At 41.4% G+C, this 20,473-nt stretch overlaps 1 pseudogene across 1 annotated transcript; it reads left to right on the top strand.

Moving 5' to 3' along the window:
- The first annotated feature begins 488 nt into the window (after positions 1-488).
- On the top strand, positions 489-1,132 carry LOC105538427 (annotated as a pseudogene). The gene has a single exon (XR_001005899.1). The product of XR_001005899.1 is annotated as a cytochrome c oxidase subunit 4 isoform 1, mitochondrial-like (transcript).
- The last annotated feature ends 19,341 nt before the right edge of the window (positions 1,133-20,473 follow it).

Here is a 20,473-nt window from a genome sequence, read left to right as displayed (position 1 = left end):
AGATACTCTGGCAAAGGGACAGATTTATTTTAAATAACCAAATAAAATTTTATAAATAAAAACTATTATTAGTGGAAAACAAAACTATTGCTAGGTTAAATAATAGAACAGAGCTACCTTTAAAAAGAACTACTGGGCTGGGCCAGGCTCGGTGGCTCACGCCTGTCATCCTAATACCTTGGGAGGCCAAGGTGGACTGATCACCTGAGGTCAGGAGTTCGAGATCAGTCTGGCCAACATGGTGAAACCCCATCTATACTAAAAACACAAAAAATTAGCTGGGCATAGTGGCAGGTGCCTGTAATCTCAACTACTCAGGAGGCAGGAGAATCACTTGAACCCGGGAGCTGGAAGTGCAGCGAGCTGAGATCACGCCTCTGCGCTCCAGTCTGGGCAACAAAAGCAAAACTCCATTTCAAATAAAAAAAAGTACTGGGGTCGCGGGACACCCGGCATAAAGGGTGGTGGTGGTGGACAGCAGCGGCAGAATGTTGCCTACCAGGGTATTTAGCCTAGTTGGCAAACGAGCAATTTCCAAATCGGCGTCTGTACGAGCACACGGAAATGATGTGAAGAGCGATGACAATGCGCTCCCAGCTTATGTGGATCGATGTGACTATCCCTTACCTGATGTGGCTCATGTCAAGCACCTGTCTGCCAGATAGAAGGCCTTGAAGGAGGAGGAGAAGGCCTCCTGAAGCAACCTCTCCATGGATGAGAAAGTCGAGTTGTACTGCATTCAGTTCAAGGAGAGCTTTGCGGAGATGAACAGGGGTGCCAACGAGTGGAAGACGGTTGTTGGCGCTGCCATGTTCTTCATTGGCTTCACGGCGTTCATTATCATCTGGGAGAAGCGCTGTGTGTACGGTCCCATCCCGCACATCTTTGACAAATAGTGGGTGGCCATTCAGACCAAGAGGGTGCTGGACATGAGGTGAACCCCGTGCAGGGCTTTGCCGCCAAATGGGACTATGACAAGAACGAGTGGAAGAAGTGAGAGATGCTGTCCTGCGTCTGTGCCTTGCTCTGTCACCACCATGCAACTCCATGCCTATTTACTGGAAACCTGTTATGCCAAATAGTACCACTGCTAATAAATGACCAGTTTACCTGAAAAAAAAAAAAAAAAAAACTACCGCAGTGGAAGAAAAATCTGGAGAAGTTACCAAAAAGAAGGTGTGGAGAAGGGAGAAAGGAGAAATAAAGAATATGAATATGAATCAATGCATAGTTAACAGATAAGAAACACAGAAAGAGATGCTTCAGCATATGGCGGTTTAAAGAGGTCTAAGAAGGAAAGAAGGGAATGAGAGAGAGAGATAATACTCAAAGAGATGACTAAGAATTTTCCAAAATTCGAAAGTGAGAATTAAGGCGGAAAATGTCTAAATAAAAACAAATCCACACTATACCCATAATGGTTAAATGTAAGATTTAAAAAAAAGAGAGAGAGAGAGAGAGAAATTCTTAAAATCAACCAGAGGAAGACAATTTATCTAAAAATAAATTATAAGTTATAATTCTCATCAGTGATAGACGATAAAGGACTAAAAAGTAATACATTAAAATGTTGAAGGGACTCCCATTTCTGGACAAGATGGAATAAGTACAAAATACAAAAAGCTCCAAGAAAAGTCTGCTCTCTCCCTCAGGGTTTCTCACCTTTGGCACTGTTGATTTGGAGCTGGATAATTCTTTGCTGTAGGATCTTGTTCTCTGTATTATAGGATATTGAGCAGCATCCCTGGCTAGATGTCAGTGACAACCCTCCAGTTGTGACAACCAAAAATGTCTTAGACATTGGCAGATGTCATCTAGGGGAATAAAATTATCCCCAGTTGAGAATCAATCCCCTTAGCCAAAGGATGTGGAAGAGGACAGTGCTGCAAGACAGAACCCTGTTGAATATACTCATTGTATTTTAGACAAACACCATGAAAGGACTGCATGTCTCTGCATCCCCACCAGGCACTGTGAAGAGCCCTGATGACCATCCTTGCCTGGCACTAACAGCAAAAGTAGCATGCCTTCCCCTCCTTGCTGGAATGGGTTGGAGCTCTGTTGACCATTCCTGCCCTAAACCAAGACAGGATGAGGAAAGAAGCAGTGCCCCTTCCCTTCTTCAATGGCATAGCGACCACAGAACCCACATGAACTGTAGGGAGAAACACTCCACCACCCTGCACTTACTAACTGAAGCATCTCTTCAGCAAAGAGGCAATGCCCTACCTCCTCTCAGCTAGAGAGTGAGGAAGGATTATGGAGAAGAGGGGACTGGATAAAGAAATCTTGTTAAATCTGTGTATGAAGTCCTGTGCATACCCCTAAATGGTCCATGTGTGAAATCAACTGGCGTCAACATAGTAAAGTTTTGGGAACTGAACTATGGTGAGACATATCATATAGATTTCAATTCACCTACGGATAACACACTATTTAGAGCAGATCAGAAGATCAGGGCAAAGGCTATAAAAACTAAATCGACATTCAAGCCACAGCCCACAAAAGTGAATACGACATGAGTTTTCAGCCCAAGCAGGTTGATTGCCTCTAAACCAGAGTCTCATTATGTAATATTCAAAATGTCTAGGATACGATCCAAAGTTACTCATCAAAGTTATTCATCATACCAAGAACAGGGCAAATCTGAAAGACAAGACAATCTACAGACACTAACATCAAAGTGACACAAATGTTGGAATTTATGACAAGGATTTTAAAGCAGTTATCATAAAAATGCTCCAAGAAATTATGAACCCTCTTCAAGCAAATGGAAAAACCAGAGGTCTCTGAAAAATGCTCAAGATATAAAGAACAAAACGGAAAATAATAGAACTGAAAGATACAATAAATTAATTTTTTTTAACTCACTAGCTGGGCTCAGTGGCAGAATGGAGATGACAGAGGAAAGAGACCAGTGATCTTAAAAATATATCAATAAAGCCGGGCGCAGTGGCTCATGGTCATCAGGGCTCTCCACAGTGCACTTTGGGAGGCCAAGTTGGGCAGATCACGAGGTCAGGAGATCAAGACCATCCTGGCTAACACGGTGAAACCCCATCTCTACTAAAAATACAAAAAATTAGCCAGGTGTGGTGGCAGGGGACTATCTACTTAGGAGGCTGAGGCAGGAGAATGGTGTGAACTCGGGAGGCGGAGTTTGCAGTGAGCCAAGATCGCACCATTGCGCTCCAGCCTAGGTAACAGAGCGAGACTCTGCCTCAAAAAAAAAAAAAAAGAAAAAAAGAAAAAAAAGAAAGTACATCAATAGAAATTGTCTAATCTGAACAACAGAGACAAGTTTAGGAGGAAGGTGTGAACAAAGACTCAGGGAGCTGTGGGACAATAACAAAAAAATGTAACATTTGTGTCATCAAAATCTCAGAAGGATCAAAGAAAGAATTCAGGACTGAAAAACTATTTCAAGAAATTATGAAAATATCCCAAATTTGGGGAAAGACATAAATCTAGAGATTGAAAAACCTGACTAAACTTCAAACAGGAGAAACCCAAAGAAATCCATACCCAGACATATCATAATTAAATTTCTGAAAATTTAAGACAATAAAAACATCTTGAAAGCAGACAGAAATGACAAAGTATATATAGTGGGATAATAATTCAAATGACCGTGGATTTCACATCTAAAATCATAGAGGCCAGAAGGAAGTGGCACTTTTTCTTTTGTGGCATATTAATAGATTAATATATATATTTGTATATTTATATATGTCAAATATATATTATATGTCATATATAATATATAAATATATTCTATATATCATATATATGTCAAATATATATTTAGCATATATTTATTGACTTAAATATATGTCAAACAGAATGCCAACAACTCTACTAAAATATCATTCATAAAATACAACACTAAATAGTAGATATTATCATAAAAATGAGGAAACAAGTTTTAGCAAACTTTATTTTGTCCAATATAACATATTCTCCAATGCGAAATAGCATTGGATTTATAATGGCTTATTTTTTCATTACAATTCTTATCTTTTTCAAACGTCTGTCTAAGCCCATAGACTTTATGATCAGTGTTTTGTTCCTGGTCCAATTGGTGGTGATGTTTTCCCTAACATTTCCTTGATTGTGCATATGCTTTGTTAGGAATAGCCTTAAAGTGAGAATAAGGAAAAAGAGTTGGATCTGTACTGTCTGTGTCTGAACGTACTCAGAGTCCTCACCCTCAGCCAAAGGACAAACTGTCACTGCACATAGTGATCTGAGATGTGTATTCAGATTTATACATTTATGGTATCAGATAGGATCCAATTCTCCTTTACACTCAGAACAATCTGTGTAACTCTACGTGTTTTTCTTCTTTTCCATTTCTACCAAGTCTGCACCACATTTTCAGATCCTATGATTATTTTGTTGGGGTGGAAGTGGCACATTTTTCAAGTGCTAAAATAAAGCAACTGTCAAGTCAGAATTCTATACCAGTGAAAATGTCCTTCAAGAACAAAAGGGAAATGAAGACATTTTTAGATGAAGGAACACTAAGAAAACTTGTTGCCAGCAATCCTACTCTAAAAGAATTGCTAAAGGAAGTTATTTGGACAGAAGGGAAATATTATTAAGAGAAATCCGGATCACCAGGAGTGAAAGAAGAGCAACGATGATGATAAGTATCTTGGTAAACATAGTAAACCACTCTTCTTATGAATGCTTTAAAATATGTTTGATTTTTGAAGGCAAAAAGTATGTGTATTAGTTTGCTAGGGCTACCACAACAAAGTACCACAAACTGTGGGGTTTAAACAATAAAATTTTCTCATATTTCTGGAGATCAGAATTCCAAGAGCAAGGTGCCAGCAAGGTTGGTCTCTTCTGGAGCCTCTCTCTTTGGCTTGTAGATGGCCATCTTCTTCCTGTGTCTTCACACGATCCTCTCTGTGTCTGCGTCCAAGTCTCCTCTTCTTATAATGACACTAGTCACATTGACTTAGGGCTCACTCTAAGGACCTTATTTTAACTTCATTTTAACTGAATTACATATTTAAAAACCCTAGCTTCAGATACAGTCACATTCTGAAGTCCTGAGGATTAGTACATCAATATATGGATTTGGGGTGCATACAATTTGGCCCATAAGAGAATGTGAAATATAATATATAAAAAATAGAGGAGCAGATAAAGGGACTTATATGGTGGTAAGAATTACATATTCCATTGAAGTGGTGAAATATTGATGCTAAGTAGACAGTGAGAAGTTCAGTATATACAGTGTAGTTCCTACTGCACTTAAAAACATACAAAACATGGCAATAAATAAAATATCAAAAATGTGTAAATAATCCAAAATAAGGTAGAGAAGGGGAAATAGAATAACCAAAAAAGAAAAAAAATTGTGACCAATAGGTCTAATCCCAGCAATGTACCTTTGATTAACATTAGAACAATCAATAACATTGCTTATTCTATCAATGACTCATTTCCAGTGTAAAATGGCAGATTGAACACACTTTTATCTCTATTACTGCACCTCAGATTTCTTAGAGAAAAGAATTTTAAGGTAAAAACCAACATCAACAAAAAGAGCAAGGGAGAAACAGCAGATGAGAAAGATCAACACGTATTTGGAAGATGAGAAGGATATAGCTAGAAACTACGTCTCACCATCTTTCTTCACTTTGCAAGGCACCTACACAGGGGAAATGCCACAACAGGCTAGCTGATTCATGCAGCAGAATCCCAGAATGGTTCTGTCATTGTAGGTGCCTGTTCCCTCAGGAGGTGGGGAACAGAGACAGGGCTGAAAACAGGAGAATTGGTGGAAAGGATATTTAGAGAGCCAAGCCTCCACCAGATCCAGCAGCCAACAATGAAGCCTGAGGACTATTTCCTTCCTAAGTGTCATGGATTGAATTGTTCCCGAAAATTCATATGTTAAAGTCCTGACTCCACTATCTCCGAATACAACTATATTTGGAGATATAGAGGAAGAGATAGTTCAAATGAAATAACGTCATAAGGGTGACCTTTAAAGAGGTAGTTCAAATTAAATAAGGTCCTAAGGGTGAGACTCTAATTTAATAGGACTGGTGGGCTTACATGGAGAGGAAAAAACACAAGAGATTTCTCTCCTCCATCCCGGTAAGGTCACAGAAAGAAGGTGCCATCGGCAAGCCAGGAATATTAAAAGGGGTTGGGGTATTTATAAGTTGTGTTTGGCCTCACCAAACACCAACCCTGCTGGCACCTCAGTCTTGAACTTATAACCTCTAGAACCGTGAGTAAATACATGTGTGTTGTTTAAGCCACCCAGACAGTGGTATTTTGTTACGGGAGTCCCAGCTGACTAATATACCAAGTCTACACGGACCTCTGTTTAATCTCTGGAGAAATAAAAGCAGAGAGGCTGTGGGTTTGGAAACCAGGCATCCCTCGTGGCAAGAATGAGGTTCTGTACCAAAAATGGAGTATTCAGGAAGAGTCCATGATAATAAAAGGGAAGTCTGCCAGGTCTCTTCACCTCCTGGATTCACAAAATAATGACAACTAGGCTTATGCCCAGCAGTACCTTCAGGGAGAGAGACAGAGACAGGAAATTGGAATCTTCATCTCTAAAGAAAATTACTGGGCCCAGAAAAAATACAGCAGGTTCTTGAATAATGCTGTTTCGTTATAACGCTGATGAGAACAAAACACTCTATTCCTGACCAGAGCCACTGCCTGTGTGGAGTTTGCATGTTCTGCCCATATCTGCATAGGTTTTCTCTGGGTACCCCAGTTTCCTCCCACATCCCAAAAATGTGCACATGAGGTGAACTGTCATGTCCACATGGTCCCAGTGTCAGTGAGTGTGGCTGTGTGTGAGTGCCCTGAGATGGGATGGCATCCTGTCCAGGGCTGGTTCCAACCTCGCACCTGAGCTGCCAGGACAGGCCCCAGCCACCCACAACCCTGAATGGGAATAAGTGAGTTGAAAAATGAATGTAGAAATAAAAACAAATTATTATAAAATAAAAATTCATAAAGTATATTATAACCATACCAATGCACAAAAATAAATGATGCACTATGAAAGCACTCAGCAAGCCCTTGTTTGCTTTTTGAACTATGGGGTAGCAGGAAGTACTAGTGACAATTTTCACTCTGCAAAAGTTAATTCATTGATTTAGCCCACCACACTATAAGCCACTATTACTCACTGATTCACCAAAAATTAGATAATTATCTTACTTGTTTTTATTAATCTTTCTTAAATGTATATATAACTCACATTAATTTCTATGTTTAATATTAAAGGGCTTGGGGTCTTTATTTAGAAGTTTTGTTACCAGAAACACTCCATAGAAACTTCGTCGTTGTTGTTCTTGTTGTTAAGATAGAGTCTTGCTCTGTTGTCCAGGCTGGAATCAATGGCATGATCTCAGCTCACTGCAGCCTCAACGTCCCTGGGCTCAAACCATCCTCCTACCTCAGCCTCCCAAGTAGCTGGGACTATAAGCACGCTAATTTTTGTATTCTTTTTGTAGAGACGAGGTCTTACTCTGTGGCCCAGGCTGGTCTCAAACTCCTGGGTTCAAGTAATCCACCTGCCTCCCCCTCCCAAAGTGCTGGGATTACAGGCAAGAGCCCCAGCCAGGAACTTAACTCTTGTTTATATCAATCACCGTATGGTAAAATTGGTTTTGTTATATGTTGTTTCACTTAAAGTCATAGGTTCCAACAACCTATCAATTACATTAAGTGAAGACTTACTACATCTACGAATACCAAGAGCTGGGGGCCACAGTGAAATGGAATCCCGAATAATCACCCTGAAGTGACACAGCAAGTAAAGCAGCCCACAACCCTGCCCTTACAAGCTATTTTGGTGCCCCACTCTCAAACATGAAAGAACCACCAAGGATCACACTTCATTTTTCAAGATGCTAATGGAGGATTTGTTCCAGAATAACCTATGACAGAGTAAAAGCAGTTTTTCATTTTTTCGGTTTTAGGGCTCTTTTCTACTTTGAAATTTTCAGGAACCCAAAGCACTTTAGTTTTTGTTTTATTTACTGATATTTACCATATTCAAAATTAAAGATGAGAAAATTTAAAAACAGAAGCATATACAAGCACAAGTTCGATTAGCCACTGGGTGATGAAGTCATAGCTCCTCATGCCCCCTCTGGAAATTTTGGTGTACACTCAATAAAATGAGAGAAAAAAGACAAACACATTCTTATTATTATGAAAGTAGTTTTGACCTTGCAGACCCTCTAAAAGTCTTAGGGACCACCATTACCTTGAGTTCACACTTTGGGAACTGCTGGAGTAAAGGATGGCATGCAGGAAAAAACGGCAGTCTCACAGTAGATAAACAGAATGAATTTGTCAAACATAAAAATGCTTATTATAACCTGGCGTGGTGGCTCACACCTGTAATCCCAGCACTTTGGGAGGCTGAGGCGGACGGATCATGAGGTCAGGAGATCAAGACCATCCTGGCTAACATGGTGAAACCCTGTCTCTACTAAAAATACAAAAAATTAGCTGGGCGTGGTGGCGGGCACCTGTAGTTCCAGCTACTCGGGAAGCTGAGGCAGAAGAATGGCATGAACCTGGGAGGTGGAGATTGCAGTGAGCCGAGAGCCTGCCACTGCACTCCAGCCTGGGAGACAGAGCAAGACTCCATCTCAAAAAACAAAATAAAATAAAATAAAATAAAATAAAATAAAATGCTTATTATATATAAGCTATCACTATGTATACTCAATAGAAAACAAAATTGAGGAAATATCTGCAGAAGTAGTTCTTTCCTTCGAGGAGAATATAGACTAGAATAAGGCCAAAAAAGAAAAAGTGTATGAGAGATATGAATAAAATGAGTGACAGATTCTGAATGGGAGAGTTGACCAAGATTTCAAAGAGAAAACAGAACAGCATGTGACTTGGGCCACAATGGAGAAAAGAACCCTTTTTAATAAAGTGAGTTCAGACTCTTCTCTTTGTATTCATTTTATATAGACCAATTTTCTCAGATAAAATAAAAATGTTTGTCTCCAGGATCCAACTGAGTTCATAAAGAGTGGGATAGCCTTAAGTTGATTACAAATAGTGTTCAGAGTTTCAAGAAACAGACATGGAATCAAATCAGTACTTTCCATTAACCAAACTCTTGAGAATAGTTTCATATTTTAAACTCTAAGACAATCATCTTAAAGCAAGAATTCAATCAGCAGTTTATTGTTGCACGGAACAGTATCATAAAGCAGTCAGTCACTGTCCAGTTTCTAGATTTCTATCACACTCTGTTTGTTTTTTGTTTTTTGAGATAGGGTCTCCCTCTGTCACCCAGACTGGAGTACAGTGGTGTCATCTCAGCTCACTGCAACCATCGCCTCCCAGGCTCTAGCGATTCTCCTGCCTCATCCTCCGAGTAACTGGAGGTACAGGTGTGCACCACCACACCTAGCTAATTCTTCTTCTTCTTTTTTTTTTTTTTTTTTTAAGTAGAGACGGGGTTTTGCCATGTTGGCCAGGCTGATTTCGTACTCCAGGCTTCAAACAATCCGCCCACCTCGGCCTCTCAAAGTGCTGGGATTACAGGCATTAGCCACAGCCTCTATTACGCTTTTTGTTTTGTTTTGTTTTGCTTTGTTTTGTTTTTTGAGACGAAGTCTCGCTGTGTCGCCCAGGCTGGAGTGCAGTGGCCGGATCTCAGCTCATTGCAAGCTCCGCCTCCCGGGTTTTTACGCCATTCTCCTGCCTCAGCCTCCCGACTAGCTGGGACTACAGGCGCCCACCACCTCGCCCGGCTAGTTTTTTGTATTTTTTTAGTAGAGACGGGGTTTCACCGTGTTAGCCAGGATGGTCTCGAACTCCTGACCTCGTGATCCGCCCGTCTCGGCCTCCCAAAGTGCTGGGATTACAGGCTTGAGCCACCGCGCCCGGCCGCCTCTATTACGCTTTTTGTAAGGGCAAAGCAATAGTTCGAAGTGGATAAAATCATTAAGAGTATACAACATAAACATATTAAAACTTTACACTGCATTCCAACCTGGGCAACAGAGTAAGACCCTGTCCCCTGTCTCTTAAAAACAAATTAAAAATTAAAAACTAGGCCGGATGCAGTGGCTTACACCTGTAATCCCAGCACTTTGGGAGGCTGAGGTGGACAGATCACGAAGTCAGGAGTTCAAGACCAGCCTGGCCAACATCATGAAATCCCGTCTCTACAAAAAATTAGCTGGCATGGTGGCAGGCACCTGTAATTCCAGCTACTCAGGAGGCTGAGGCAGGAGAATCGCTTGAACCCAACCCAGGAGGCAGAGGTTGCAGTGAGCCGAGATCGCACCACTACACTCCGGCCTGGACGACAAAAATGAAACTCCGTCTCAAAAAAGAAATAAATAAAATAAAAAATAAAAATTAGAGCCTTAAAACTTTAATATCCTATCCCCATATGATGCCTCACACCTTGGCAAGGTACCCTGAAACAGTCCATTTTCCCCCATGAGAAAACAGTTGCTCTTTGGTATCATTCTTCCTCATTTGTCACACTCTGTGCCCTTTACCCACTGTCAACCCAAGTTTCAGAGTCTCATCCTGACTTCCTGTGCTTCTTAATGTTTCCAAAAATGAGACAATTTGAGTGTTTTCATTTTTATAAATCTGTAACATTTTCATAACATTCACAAAGCATACTGCCTTCTGCTTCTTCAGAGCTCACCACAGCAGCCTCTTATTCAGATGGACTTTCCCAACAGCAGCTCAAACACCAAAAATTACCCTTCCATCGCCATGGTTTCTACAGTGCAACAGCACTCAGGTTGGAAAGAAGAGAACAATTTCTTCTCTGACCGAGGCGATTATTTCAGGCTTTACCACCTGCAGTGGTTAGTAGGTGTCAACTTGACCGGATTGAAGGATGCCTAGATGGCTGGTGAGCAGTGTTTCTGGATGTGTCTGTGAGGGTGTTTCCAGAGAAGAATGACGCTGGAGTCAGTGGCCTAAGAGAAGCAGATCAATGTGGATATTCAGCTGACTAGTAGCCCTGCTAGGACAAAGAAGGGGTGCGGGAAAAGATGGGGGATTCACCTCTGCTCTTTCTCTCCCTCCCAGAGCAGGACTGTCTCCTCTTGCTGTTGGATGTCAGACTCCAGGTTCTTCAGCTTTTGGATTATTGGACTTGTACCAGCAAGCTCCTGGAGGCTCTCAGGCTTTTGGCCTCAGACTGAGAGCTGTACTGTTGGCTTCCCCAGTTTTGAGGCTTTCGGAATTGGACTGAGCCATGCTACCAGGCTCTCAGAGAGCCATGCCACTGGCTTCTCTGGTTCTCCAGCTTGCTGATGACCTGTGATGGGACTTTACCTTTGTGATCGTGTTAGCCAATTCGCCCCTAGTAAATCCATTTTTATAGATATATCCTATTGGCTTTGTCCCTCTGGAGAACCCTGACTAGTACACCATCCCAATGATATCTAAAGTCTTAAAGAGGAAATGTAATACTCCAAATAAAAATCTAATTGAAGAAGTAGATATAAAAGTTTCATGGGGAGTATAGCAGACAGATTCTAAGATGGCTTATGATTATCCCCATCTCCGAGTACTCACACCCTTGTTTAATCCCTTCTTTTTGAGTTAAGAAAGAACCTATGACTTGCTACTAACCAAGAGACTACAGCAGAGGTGATGGAATGTCACTTGCATGATTCTATTACTAGGAGACTTTCTCCCTTGCTGGCTTTGATGAAGCAAGAGGCCACACTGGGAGGTTCACATAGAAGGGAATTGAGGGTAGCCTCTAGCTAAAAGCCAGTAAGAAATTGAGGCCCTCAGTCCATCAGCCTGCAAGAGTCTGAATCCTGTCAATGCCCATGAGCTCAGTAGTGGATCTGCCCCACTCAAGCCTTCAGATGAGAGCCCAGCCATAGCTGACACCTTGATTGCAACGATGCAAACTCCTGACCTACGGAGCTGTGGAATGAGAGATAAGTATTTTTTTAAGCCACTAGCTTTGTGGTAATTTGTTATGCAGCAATAGATAACAAATATAGGGGAGTATAAAAAATAACACTGTAGAAAATATGACTATGGTTCTAATTATCACCACTAAAATCTAACAATTGATTTGGACTAGTTAGGAAAGATATTGTAATGAACTTCTAAAAATTCTAAGAAAAAGGATGATGGGGTTAAGGGAGAGGGGTCACCCTCTACCTTCTTCCTGTGGAGAAGAAGGGGAGGGCTGTTGAAGGCAGCCCAGTTCGTAAGGGCTCTGCAAACCTGACACTAATAGAGCTGGTATGTCTCAGCCAAAATACCAAGAATAGGGAAACCAAAGGGAAAAGCAGATTGGCAGATATGGGGAGTTAGAGCAAGAGCTGGGAAGCAAGAGTGACAGAGAATGTCAACATGGGCAGTGGGAGGATCCCAGAGCAGATATCTGAGACAAAGAAAGGTTACTCCCAGAAGGAAGGGCTGGATGGCTAAGGTCAGGACCAGTGGAGACAAGGTCATTTATGTATGGGTATTACTAGAATATTAAGCCTTTTTAAAGCTCAATAATGGAACAGCCAGAAATTTTTCAGGCTTATCAACATCATTGAAAGGGCTTTTATAAAACTTCAGAGCCAGGAAGGCATTAAACTCTGAAAAGTAAGGCAGGCGGATCACTTGGGGTCAGGAGTTCATGACCAGTCTGGCCAACAGGCTGAAACCCTGTCTCTTCTAAAAATATAAAAATTAGCCAGGCATGGTGGCAGGCACTTGTAATCCCAACTACTCAGGAGGCTGAGGCAGGAGAATCATTTGAACCCAGGAGGCGGAGCTTGCAGTGAGCCAAGATCGTGCCACTGCACTCCAACCTGGGCAACAGAGAGAGACTCCATCTCAAAAAAACAAACAAACAAACAAACAAAAAACAACTCTGAAAAGGTACCCTGAAGCATATCCACCCAGTGCTATAGCCATCCATCAGTCATTCCTGAGAAGGGTAGGCCACGAAGCCCAGAGAGATCACCAAATGCACATCAGTGGAGAAGTGCTGAAAACCCTCTTGGCTCTTAAATCAAAGAGGTAGCTGTTGTAGCCCTTTTCAGAGCCCATCAGTGAACTCTCCCAAGGTTTCTGCAGGTTGTGTGTGTGCACGTTTCCCAAACCCACATGCTCATGGTACAAGTACACTTGCACAAAACAATAAGTGTTGGGGAAGAAAACATGATTAATACTTCTATTTAAAATCTGAGTTCTGCACCTTTGGGTGCTTGTCCTAGATTCTCTTCCCTAGTCTTACATTTGTACGCAGATCATTTGTTCTTAATTTTATATTCCTCACACACAAAAAATGGAATCAATGACTAGGCACCCTGTTTCTGAGAGTCAGATTGTTCTCATAATATGAGGTACACCCTATGGGAGGTACATGCCATGGGAAGGATCTTATAGCAGGTAAAGGGACAGACCTTTATTAATGCATATGTTGTGCCAGCAACTCTGTTGCATCTCTTTTACTCCTTGTAATTCCTCCGAGTGGAATAAGCCAAAGCCTCTGGGAAGTTAAACAATTTACCTGTTACCCAGCCATTGAGTGGCAGGGCCAGAGTTCACAACTCAGTAACCTCTGGAACCAGGCTTGTGCTCTCTTCCACCATACCACACTCAGTTCATCAATCTTTTGTAATTTCTATTGAGCTAAGCCAATTGAAAACCTACTTGTAATTGGTAGATTATGTTTATGGTGCTCTTTTGAATTAAGTATATAAACCAGGGTCATTTTCATGCAGGGCAGGTAAAATCATTTTATATCTCTTAATCTTTGCTCCATTGTGAGTAAAACTATAGAATGTGACTTATTATATTCCTACAATTAGAAGCCAGAAAAATATTATATTCTTACAATAAGAAAATTTCATTCTAAAGGGGTGATATCCATCCGTAAATTTAAATTACCTAAAATCAGATACGTATAATCCTTAATGGAAGGATGACAGCTGTGCATAAAATGTTTTTTGTAATATGCACTTCAGATACTTTTCTAATCTACTACAAAGCACTGTCAGTGAGTGTGATTATCATCTTAATATACAGATAATTGTTAAATGGCATAATAGGCATCTTATCATTCATAATGCTAAATAATAGTTAATGACTACATAATATCCTAGTGACCAAAAAGGACAAATGTCATCCAAATCTACTATACTCAGGAGAAGGGAAGGTTTATTCCTCCCAAGATATCTGTCCCATTTCTATTATAAAACATATTGACCAAATTTTACATTCATTTAGAAACTCAGGTTGGTCAAGAAAAAGCTTCACTGGGTTTACCAATTCAAAGATGCCATGCTGAAATAAAAACATAGGAATTCTACAAACAGTATGAAATTATTTATGCTGATTTACAATGTTTCGATAGGATAACATTAACTGGCTAAATCAGTTGAGAATATTGCCACCATAACCATCTTTATGTTTTCTTCTAGAATTTAATTATTGGTTTAAAAACAGGAGGAGCAGTTCAGAAAACAAAACAAGAACAAGCAGCTTCACAGACCTTTTCTTCTACACTGTTTATAATTACCCAGGCTTAGTCAGCTTTTCAAACTTAAAACAAGTGCACAGCCCATATATGTCAAATCAGTACATTCCTCAGAACTCTGCTATTCTATAACATTAATAATATCTAAATGCTGTCATCTTTTTTTTTTTTTTTTTTTTGAGACAGAGTCTCACTCTGTCACCCAGGCTGGAGTGCGGTGAGGCAATCTCAGCTCACTGCAACCTTCGCCTCCCAGGTTCAAGCGATTCTCCTGCCCCAGCCTCCCGAGTAACTGGGATTACAGGTGTGTGCCACCACGCCCTGATAATTTTTGCATTTTTAGTAGAGATGGGGTTTCACCATGTTGATCAGGCTGGTCTCGAACTCCTGACCTCGTGATCCGCCCGCCTCGGCTTCCCAAAGTGCTGGGATTACACGTGTGATCCACTGCGCCTGGCTGCTGTCATCTCTTATTGGAGAATTGCTACCAAAGTCTGATAACAGCATGGGGACTATGAGGAGGGAAGTATGCACAGAGGGGCAGTGAAGCATCATGATGTCTTGGATTTTCCTTCAAAATGCCTCTCCCAGAAAAGTAGGAGTGGAGGTGTAGATGAATACAACAAGATTGCTGAAATGCCAATGCTCATTAAAGCTATGTGACCTGGATACATGGGGGTTCACCCTATTATTCTCTCTTCTTGTGTACATGAAATTTTCCCTAATAAAATGTTTTGTTAACATTATCACTTCACAACAGAGTTAGGAGTCCAACGTTATTTATTTCACAAAGTAAACTCAATAGTATCAGACCATAAAGCCTAGAATACAGATTAATATCTCAGTGCTTTCATTTATAAACTCCCTCTCTGCCAAATTTGCAGAAAAGCTGCAAGAACAGCACAAGGAACTCCTAAATTCACCAAATGCTAACCTTTGGCCACGTTTGCTTTCTCTCTCATATGATACACATATACATATAAATGCACGCATACATGCATATATCCTTTTTTCCTAAAGCATTTGACATTTAGGTGGAGATATCATGTCCCATGTCAACCACAATAAAAATACCAAATTTGCCGGGCGCGGTGGCTCACGCCTGTAATCCCAGCTCTCAGGGAGGCAGAGGTGAGAGGATAGCTTGAGCCCAGGAGTTCGAGACCTGCCTGGGTAATATAGCGAGACCCCGTTCTCCACAAAAAGGAAAAAAAAAAAAAAGCGCAAAAATACCAAATTTTAGAAATTTAACACTGATACAATGCTATTATCCAGTATACAAGCCATGTTCAAATCTCACCAATTATCACAATACTGTCCTTTGTCACATTTTTTCCCTGGTCTAGGATATAACCTGAAATCATCCATTGCATTTAGTGGTCTCTTTAGGCTTCTTCAATCTGAACAGTGCCTCAGCCAGCTTTCATGACATTGACTTATAGAATATCTCTTGATTTGCCTTTGTCTGATGTTTCCTCATGATCAGAACCAGGTTATACATTTGTGGCACAATAAGTGGCATTGTGTCCTTCTCAGTGCTTCATATGAGGAAGTACAGGATATCAGTTTGTCCCATTATTGTTTCCTTTTTTTTTTTCATTTTTTGTTCTTTTTTTATTTTTATTTTTTTTAGAGACAGAGTTTTGCTCTTGTTGCCCAGGCTGGAGTGCAATGGCGTGATCTCAGCTCACCGTAACCTCTACCTTTTGCGTTCAAGCGATTCTCCTGCCTCAGCCTCCCAAGCAGCTGGGATTACAGGCTCCTGTCACCACACCCGGCTAATTTTTTGTATTTTTAGTAGAGACAGGGTTTCACCATATTGGTCAGGCTGGTCGCCAACTCCTGACCTCAGGTGATCCACCCACCTCCAACTCGCAAAGTGCTCTGATTACAGGCGTGAGCCAGCGTGCCCAGCCCCATTATTGTTAATGTTAACTTTGATTATTTGGTTAAGTAAGTATACTCCAGGTTTTCCCCCCATCTTCCAATTAATAAACAATCTTTGGGGAAAATGCTTTTTTTCTTTTTTTTTTTTTTTGAGACGAAGTCTCGCTCTGTCGCCCAGGCTGGAGTGCAGTGGCGCGATCTCGGCTCACTGCAAGCTCCGCCTCCCGGGTTCACGCCATTCTCCTGCCTCAGCCTCCCGAGTAGCTGGGACTACAGACGCCCGCCACCTCGCCCGGCTAGTTTTTTGTATTTTTAGTGGAGACAGGGGTTTCACCGCGTCAGCCAGGACGGTCTCGATCTCCTGACCTCGTGAATTGCCCGCCTCGGCCTCCCAAAGTGCTGAGATTACAGGTATGAGCCACCGCAGGCCAAGAGTGGAAGTTCTTAAGAAAGAAAGAAGAGCTCTCTGCAACAGAGAGGGATCCTAAAGAAATGGGTTGCCCCAGGGGGAATTCTTTAACAATGTAAATAATTCTGTTCCTCTTAAAATTTTCACATAACAGTTCAGCATCCATGGATGAATCTTGCTTGAATAATTGCTATGATGGTTTCAAAGTAGTAATTTTCTAACTCTCTTGGTCTATATTTTTTAGTTGGCATCATTTATAAACTTTTTAATAATGACTAGGGTTAGAAGTCATTTAACTCAAGATTTTCCGTCCATTTTCAGTCAAAGTGAAGCAATTTTCTTTTAAAGTCTAAGCATCTGAAATCCTGAACATCTCAAGTCACTGTTTAGCATGGGTTTCTAACCTGGGCTTGTTGAGGGCTTATATTTGATCCCCCATCCCCACCCATCCTCTTCCAGGACTGAGCACTGAGTGGAAATTGCTGATGGAGTAGACAGGATGGGGAAAAAGGAAACTGCAGGTTGCCAACAAGAAAGAAGAAGGGAAAAAGTGGCTGCTGGTGGAGATTGACTGCAGGGCAGGAACACCAGCCTATGATGGAACAGGCAAAAATGACACAAGATCAGCCAGGAAACCAGGAGCACCCAAACAGGGACAGATGTGTCCTTTTACAATACCAAATGCTCGTCCATCACAGCCCCAAAGACACATCCACTTGAAAACTGCCCAAGATTTCTGGGGTATGACAGAGTCAGATGTTCCAACATTACCTAAACATGCCTGGCTGTTCCTAAGAAATTATTCTTACAAACAGACTAAAGCGACTTCAAAAATAAACACCTATAAAAGGAAGTACTAATAATGCAACAAATGCCATAAATGGAATAAAAAAAGAAAAGTAGTACTTCACTACTTTTGTGTTCTGGAAACAAAATATTATCTGGAATACTTGTCACTGAGGAAATCATGAAATAGTTCAAGTACCCAAGTACCACCACTTTATATAACAGACTGGGATCTCAAAGTTCCTCACAATTTCATGATAACTTACTGAAAACCAAGTTGAAGCTCTCGAGTTCTGCTGTTCTCCTCTGGAATCTGCCCTTAGACAGCATGCTATCTAGACATAAGAACATTTTCTATTGGCTATGTTCTTTTTTGTGAACATTATAAGTTTCCAGGCAAATATTTTAAAAATATCTCCATATTTTATATAATTTACATGCTACATTCATATAGAAGGTCTTTCTGGATTCTCTCCAGAAATGACTGGAATAGAACACTTGGATTTCGCCTGGTTTTAGAACCAATTTTTCCCTCAAGGGGAAATTTTGTGGGGGAGAAAAATGGGGGTTGAGGGAAGCAGTCAGCTATAGCCCTAAGGCAATATTGTGCCCAGGTTTGATTTTATCTTATCAAGGTCATGTAGTCACTGCACAGTGACAAGACAGGACTGCTAAAGAAGTGATCATCACTCTGTTCCTACCTGCCTCTCACCTGTCATTTCCTCACCTGCAGAGGTAAGGAGAAGGACAGAGGAATAGTAGTTCCTGTATCACTGGAACTTGTTAGAAATGTAAATTCTCAGGATGCACCCCAGACTTACTGAATCAGAAACTCTGGGAGTGAAGTCCAGCAATCTGTTTGAACAAGCCCTCGGGTAACTCTGATGCATGTTAAAGTTTAAGACCTCCTTTTTAAAAATACTGATGTCAGGGTCTTTTTCAAAGCTCTCTGGGGTAATTCTAACATGCAACTAGGACTAAGAACCAGAGCTAACTAAAGAACTCTATATCTGGGAGAAGCCCTGGGCTCTACATTTTCAGAATCACCTCCACGCTAACAGAAGGCTGTGGGACTTTGGGCTGCAGACGTGGCCAAGCTTTGTGGGAAATTTTTCAAGACACTGACAGAGAATACTTTCCTTCTCTCCCTTTTGATACTAGAGACACATAGTAAGCCTCTCACATTACTTTTGAATAAGAACAAAGACAAAATAATGTTTCTCCACAGTTTAGAAACATTTCAGATTTCTAGCTCCGTCTCAGCTAAGAAAGAACATAAGATTGAGCCTAAAAAACGGCTCAAGAGCTGAGATGGTCAAATATCATCATAATTTTTTCATAAACAAAATCAATGGGCAAAAGTTTGATTCTTCAGTACAGTTGAATATACCATATAAGGAAGTAGAAGAAACATTAATCTAAATAAATTGGTATGGAAGCATCTCCGTTTATATTTCTAGGGTACTAAATGTTTCATCTTAACCAAAACATAAAATAAATAGCAGAACAGTGTCTTACTGCATGTGTGTGATGCATAATTGCTCGTAGATACTTTGAACCCCTTTGCCTTTGTTTTTCCTGAAAAATACAATAAGGCCAAATCTCATGATCTCCTTCTTTGTTGAGTCTTACTTTGTTAAGTAAAACCTCAACCATAATTTTTTTTCTAAACACACACACGAACCGAACCACACTTTGTATAAATGAACAGAGCTGAGGAAAGGGAAATTTGGCCCAGATTAGCTGATTTTACTGGAAACACCTGATTAACATTTTTCTCTTTAAAAAGGAGGACAGCATGGTGGTATCCCACACACAAAACAGCAGGGAGAGGGCAACCACCATTTACTGAAGGCCACCTGTGTGCCCAACGATTGTAAGAGCTATGAATGACAGCCTTGTCCTAATTTAGAGAAACTGAGGACAGTGCCAAGGTCCCACTGCTAGTGAATTCTAGAGAGATAAAATACAGGCCTGTTTGACTACAAAAACTCGAGCTCTCCGCAGTATCCTAAAGCTGTGTTCTTGGCTGGGATAATTGTTTACAAGGAAAATAATAAATTATTGCAGAAATTTTGACATCTCATTTTCCCATCTCTTTTCCTCCTCACCTCTCAAAAAAAATACCTTCCAAAGGGCCTCTGTAGCCAGCACACCATTCCATCTTTTGTTTTTTTCCTCTGTGGCCCAGACTGGAGTGCAATGGCAGGGTCATAGCTCACAGCAGCCTCGCACTCCTGGGCTCAAGTGATCCTCCCGCCTCGGCCTCCCAAAGTGCTGGGATTACAGGCCTGAGCCACCACATCCAGCCCCATTCACTCACCTAATGACGTCCCTAACATGCGCCAAGCCTGTGCTAGGGACTTTGGATGCTAGGTATGGCAGGTGTGACTTGGTTTTACTCTGAACTCCCTTTGAGGCTTCACTAATATGTATCTGGCTTCAAATGCAACTAACTTAACCAGTTTTCATAGACGGGATTCCAATTTCCAAAGGCACTGAGCCATAAGAGCAGCGGTGCCAAGATGCCAAAAGCAGGCCAACCCAGCGCCTTCCAACGCTTCCATTCAGAGTTTCAACCTGATGTCTCCAGGCACTCCTCCCATCCACTGACTATGGTAACCAGATGCGGTCTCCAGCCGGCCTTGTGCTGCCCGCTGCGAATACAGCCTGTGGGCCACAGGGCAGCCGAGCCCTGCCAGCCATCCTGATCCTCAGAAGGCAGACGCACAAACCCGACCCAGAACTCGAGGCGAACCTTGAACTCACAGCGCCAAAAACGCGCAGTGCCTTCGTTTGCCCGGCTCGCTGAAGGCTGGCTCTGGGCCTGGGGGCAGTGCCCGCGAAGGGCTGCGATGGCAGGCCCCGCTGCCACACGGCATTGAGGGTCC

The sequence above is a fragment of the Mandrillus leucophaeus genome, unplaced genomic scaffold (assembly GCF_000951045.1).
Source record: "Mandrillus leucophaeus isolate KB7577 unplaced genomic scaffold, Mleu.le_1.0 Scaffold192, whole genome shotgun sequence".
Lineage (NCBI taxonomy): Eukaryota > Metazoa > Chordata > Mammalia > Primates > Cercopithecidae > Mandrillus > Mandrillus leucophaeus.
This window is presented reverse-complemented; position numbering and strand designations above follow the sequence as displayed.